Genomic DNA, 6,631 nt, shown 5'->3' on the forward strand with positions numbered 1-6,631 from the left:
GAGGGGGTGAATAAACCAAGAATCATAACCTCATCTCCTAAATTATCTTCTTGAGGAGTGCAAGCTCATCCCACCAAAGTGAAAGGTGTGCATATTACATTGCTTCATCTACTACATTATCTTCTTGAGAAGTGCTCCCATCCCATTGAAGTGAAATGTATTCGTACTAATGGTCAAGATTTATGTGATAAAAACCTACTTAGATTAATCACATCCAAGTTTATATGTTTAATGCCATTCTATATAGTAACTCTTATGGCTTATACTTGAGTTTCTAGTTCCTACTCTTTCTTGTCATATTTCATATGCAAATCTATATCATCACATTATTCACACTTTCATCTATTATTTTGTATCTTTCTTTCTATTAAAATAACATCTTTTGTAATCTTTCAATAATTTTCATGCTCTAAAGCTAAGAATATCACTCGAACTTCATGGTCATCCTAGAAGAAGCCATATGATGTGTTGAGCAGCATAATTTTCATAAACTTCCTAAAAATAACTTCATGCATGGTTGAAAGCTACCTTTCTCAATCTAGACTCTCCTATCTCCCATCATTTCTCAAATAGGTTAGGTGCTACAAACTCTTTTTGTCTCCTCTTTAGATTTTTCCCTAATACTCTTGAACCAATTTAAGAGGTAGTTACTCCCCAGCATGCCTCCATGATTCATAGAGGGCGATATAGGAGGTATCATCTTACGATCCATTTATTTTGGCTCATTTTAATATTTGGTTTCTCTGACACAAAACTTAGCAAGGACTTAAGTGCCAAAATCTCTATCATAGAAGGAATGAATGCTCTTTTTAATTGATTATACTTGAAGAAATTTCACATACACCAAATGGTTAAACCATGGCCTATTGAGCCCCTCAATATATACAAGAGATCCTTTCCCCAAGTGGAGGCTTTAGTAAATTGAATGGTGGTCAAGTTCTTTATGATCATGTTGATTATCTTGAGAGTTCAAGAATCATAGTCACTCTCTCAAGGGATCTATTGAAGAAGCGGATTTGTTGTTGATAGATGGTAAAAGGGAATGCTTTTTAGGTGTTGTAATCCTTTTTGGGAAAGACTTCAAAAGCATTTATTTACCTATAAGCACAAAGAACTAGCATTCGTGTAAAGTCTTCTTTAATGAAACTCAAAAGAGGTTGGACCTAGACCAACTTCTTAAATTCCACAAGTCAAAGTGTTCAAGGAAGTAGCAAAATTCAATCAGGGTAGGTAACTGTTGAGGACTTGAATAACAATAGACAAGAACAAGTTGTTATTGAGGATTTAGATGGTATCGTCTATCAGTTATTTCCTTAGCAAGTTGTGGAAATGGCTACATCTCTAGAGATACTTAGGCAGATGTTTCTTCAAGTTTTTGTGTCCATTAATTCGGAAAATGTGTTAGATCCAAGTTGTGAGATAATGAATAATATGTGAGAACCTTATAAAATTAGACATAAGATGTTGAAGTCACCAACTTTCAATGGGGTTTCTAGCTCTACACTAGGCTTCTTAAATGATAGTGCGAGAATGACCTATGTTGTGGGTACAAGTCGTAGTCAAAAGAGTCTTGTTATTATTGTGATCGTGTGTCTGAACTATTTGAGGCTTCAACAAAGGATTGTGTAGCTAGTAATTGAGATGGAGCCAATGTTTATCTCAACAACCCACTTTCAACCACTTATATACTATGAATATCAAGTGGGCTATCCGATTCAATCAAGGATTTTAATTGGAAATGACTCTAGCTTAAAAGCAATTTTATAAATGGGCATGCAAGAAGCCAATGTCAAGCACACATCAAGAGTTCTACACAATTGAATTAACACAAAATCATAAGCTTGGATATTCGATTTTCATATCAAGGACAAAATTGATAACAATACTAGAAAAGGATAAATGTTTATTTTACTTATTACCTTATTAGATCACGCAAGGATGTAAGAATGGCGTAACAATTCATATGTGCAAGAAGAAGTTAGTTAATAAACACCAACAAGCATATTAAATCAAATCAAGTGAGAAGGCATGTGGTGATTTATTAGAAAAACCAAGTTATATTGTATTCCACAAATCATTAAAGCTATGCCCAATATTAGTTAATAAGGAAGATCAATCCTTTGACTAGTCATACAAAATTGGTTCATAAACAGATATTGGCCTGGCTAGACCTTTGAGATCCCTATAGCTACTTCCTTTGTATATTGCATTTCCCTTGCCATCCTCCACTTACAAACATTGCATGTGAATAGGACTTGATTCTTATATTGGGTAACACCCACACACACATGCTCGTGCATGCACATCTGAGATGGACAATCATATGTACCATTTTAAAATGACAAATTGATTCATACCAACTAGATTAAGTGATGTTGCATATTTTGACTCTCAAATATGTGACCACATTCTATTGGTAATGCACATAACACTTTCATCATTCAGGGATAGTTCTTTCACCTAAAATCGATGTTTTTTCAAAAGCAAGTAATATAGGTTATATCCTTGCTTGCCTATCTAACCTTACATGCATTGACGATAGGTCAAGTTTCACCTCAAATTGATGTTCTTTTACCTAGATAGTTTGATTGTTTCAAAATCCATTAAGTTGTGCATATAGATGGCGCATTATACATATTTTCTAATATCTCTTATAGTAACAATGACACACTATATTTGTTTTAAGTTAACAAGGAGGCCAAATGTCTCCAACTGTGAGATGCCCTTCAATAAGCGCTACACTACTTACTTGGTGGTGGTTGTATTGATAGTTAACAATGTTCCCATCTTCCAAATGCGAGCATATGTATTAGTCCCAACACACCAATCCATCAAATTTTGGACCATTGTACTTGATATGGGCATTCAACTCATGACATCAAATTGGCCAATAGATTGTATTATTAGTTGATTAGCACCCATCCAATTTAGCAACAATTTAGAACAAAAGATGCATTTGGCCACTTGAATGTATGACACCAATGCTCATATATTAAATAGACGGTTTAGCACAACTCAAAATATTGAGCCATGTAAATTTCCTTATATTTGTATTTTGTAAAATCTCAAAACAATGCATTCTTAAGTGGCACTCTATTTGCCCCTTATTATCTCTTTTTTGTGAGCCCTTCATTTATAACTAGGTTTTCTTGATAAAAATGTCAAAATGCTCCAAATTTTTTATATTTGAGTATAATTTAATGGATTTAAACATATTATATCAATCACTTAAATACAAAAGATTTGATTGTGGACCTTTAGATATCACTATATTAGCCCCTTTACCCCCATTAATATTTATGCAAGTTCTCTTCATGCCTACTCATTCGCATACTAGATATTGAGCACTTTCATGGATGTCAAGTGCATTATGGAGGCTTTAGAGGGTTATTTAGGTCATTCCTCTCATAACACATACATTATGCCTTGGGAGGCTAGGAGCCCCTTGATCCTACAACATATTTGGCATTGATAAACAATTTTTTATTGAAGGTTGATAAAGTAAACAATACTTACATATAGAGAGTGCCTTTTGGACAATCAGTAAGAGGCATCTAAAAAGGACTTCGGTTGTGTGATCAAGCATTTCACAATGAGGCAACAAGAGGTGATTAGGCTAGTCTAATCTTAATCTCAGGAGCTTACATTAGGCCCTAAAGTAGGTACCTATTTAGAAAATTGAGAAATTAGGACAACATTGAGGCATGTCACATGTCGAATTGTGCTTTCAAGGATACCATTGGTGATACCTTTTGCTCGAATAGTATGGTATTTGTAATCCCTAGTGAGTGTCAATACATACATATACTTAAATCATATTTGTCAACACGAAACATTGTCGTTCATGCAAGCACAAGCACTTTGAAGTTAATTATTACTTCATTAGGAAGGTGCTTGAGAAAAAGTGCATTAAGCTTTCCAAGGTCCATATGAATAATAACCCTAAAGATCTTCTCACAAAGAGTTTACCTCTTAATACTTTTCACAATGTAGAGTTATTATGGACATAGTATCTTCACTTTCTATTATACTCCCATAAAGATACATTGTCATTTAAGTGGGAGGTTGTTGGGTTAAAGGCCCATAGTTGAGCAAGCACCCCTTGTGTAAGTTCACACTATAGAGTCATGTATAAGTGAAGGTAACAAAGAATAAGGGTCCCATTAATTATACCCACTAAACTTCTTATGTGCTTCTCTCTCTCAATCCTCTTGCATTCCATAACTCCTACTTTGTATCCCACCATTACTTCCCTCTCAAGTTGAGTACTACAAACTTGACTAGTGTGATAGTTTCAAGACCAAATGCCAATTTGGATGGGGTTAAGCTTGTGATGACCTTGTAGGTTGTGCAAAAGGCCTTCTAACCTACTAGTAAATTTCCATCCCAATATTTGCAATCTATAGACACTACTTTTGTGAAGACTTTGAGGATATTTTTGTTATAGATTCCATGAATCTATAGGTGTGAGGGTATTTCAAATTCTTGTGGACAGTTTGAAGTTGTTTTGTTAGGACACTGATGACTTTATTGCTATAATGAGTACCATGTATTGAAATGAAACTATACCTGGTGATGATCTCTTTATAAAGGTATGTGGCTAATATTTAGTGCAATAATTCGTGGCTATGAGGATATAGCAATTACTTGTTTTAGAGATAGTTGGCTTGTTAAGATATAACAATAATCTATGGCTATGAGGATATAGCAACTACTTGTTTTAGAGATAATTAGCTTGACAAGATTGAAAATTTTGAGGCTACATTTTTAGAATGGTTTAGCTAAGCATTAATCCAATGCTTAGGAACTGGAGCATTTCTTTATACCATCTCTATGGGTCTTCTAGATAACCGATGATTCAAGGGTCTTTGGGATGTTGTGAAGAGGTTGGCATTCGAAAGGGTGGTTTCAATGCTAGTGGATTCCTCTCTAAATCAAGGCAAGGGAGAACCCTACTACCAAGAGTTGAGAGCTTGAACAAAAGACTACTATTCGATCAAACTCATGCATCAATCTAGCCTATGACGTTTTGCTATTCAACCAATACAACATAGTAAAATGGTCAACGTGAAAGGCAAAGGACTTGCCTATTAAATAGTGTGAATATTTTTAAATGGAGTAAATATAGTAGTAAGGGAATAATTTGTTTCTAGAATTGGATAGTGTCAGCACTCTTGTGAGTGCACCGCGCCAAGACCCATGGGCCACTTATTGCTTCAAGTGTGTTTCAAGTCGAGAGCTATGGCTACCTCTCACATAGCCATGTGCATTCTCTCTCACACAAGTGTAGTGAGCTTACCTTTGAGTCTGATCGAGTTGCCTCCCCCTATGAATTTGTGGTAGCTCCATGATTCAAGATACACCTTCAAGCAAGCTCCATCTCCAAGATCCAAGCTTCAAGCTCCATAACCACGTGCATGAGAGAAAAGAAGAGAAGAAGATGATGATGAAGAGAGGAGAAGAAGAGTTTCTCCATGGTTCCTCACTCACTCACACACACACACACACACACACACACACACACTCTCTCTCTCTCTCTCTCTCTCTCTCTCTCTCTCTCTCTCTCTCTCTCTCTCTCTCTCTCTCTCTCTCTCTCTCTCTCTCTCTCTCTCTCTCATACACAAGAATGAAGCAAGAAGCAAGAAGCAAGAAGAGAGTAAGTTTGGCCACACACCAAGAATAAGCTTCTTTATTCACTTTTTGACTTTGAAACATGCCCTACCTCCTCCTTCGACAGCCATCCCCTTTTTGGTCTGGGCCTTTGTCCATTTCTCCACTCTTTTTCCTCCTCTTTTCTTACTAGCATGGCCTTAACTTGTGCCTCTTATTCTTTACAACTTGCATGGGAGTAGTGCATTACGCAAGTGATGGAACTGGGAGATGGAACCATAGGCAAGCCTAAGGTGTTGTCCCATACTTGAGAACCCAATTGGTATAAAGGAAGGTACTGTGTATGACTTAGGGAGATAGGTCTATCAAAATGTTTTTCCCTTGATGTGCCCTAAGTTGTGAAGTGGGAAAGGGGCTAGGGTGGTCCCTAGGTGTAGTGGTTTTTGTGACACTCAAATGGAGGGATTTCATTTGAGATAGATATCTTGATCTTTTCATATTTCTTGCTATAGTATCTACCATCTAATGTACATATCGTCAACTAGATTAATTTTACTTCCATAGCTAGTACAACTAGATGTGAGGCTACATATTGCCTAGCTCTTTTCCAAGTAGTTCTCAAAATAAGGTGCTAAGGCCCATGGTACCATAGGCATTATACATACATACATCTTGGCTCTAAAGATTACGATTGGAAAAATATTATTCTATTTAAAAATCATATGATAATTATAAGACCTTGCATGCAACTCGAACCAACAAAAGGATGTGCTAGAGCAAGAGTCTTTGAGGATGTTATGCGTGTATGACTTGCTCAAAGTCACCATCCACTAAGCAATGCTCCAGTGCACTTTGTAGAGGAACCACTAGAGGAAGACTCATATGTGAACCCTTATGTCTCTTATGACAAGGAGGCTAATCCTATACTGATGGACTTTAGGCCTATGCCGGTCATGGCTTTAGGCAGAGGGAGAGGTAGAGGCATAGGAGGAGGTCAGAACCATGAGCCCATATAGCATGT

This window comes from Lygodium microphyllum, chromosome 10, assembly GCF_053477565.2.
Source record: "Lygodium microphyllum isolate KBCC chromosome 10, Lygodium_microphyllum_v1.1.10, whole genome shotgun sequence".
NCBI lineage: Eukaryota > Viridiplantae > Streptophyta > Polypodiopsida > Schizaeales > Lygodiaceae > Lygodium > Lygodium microphyllum.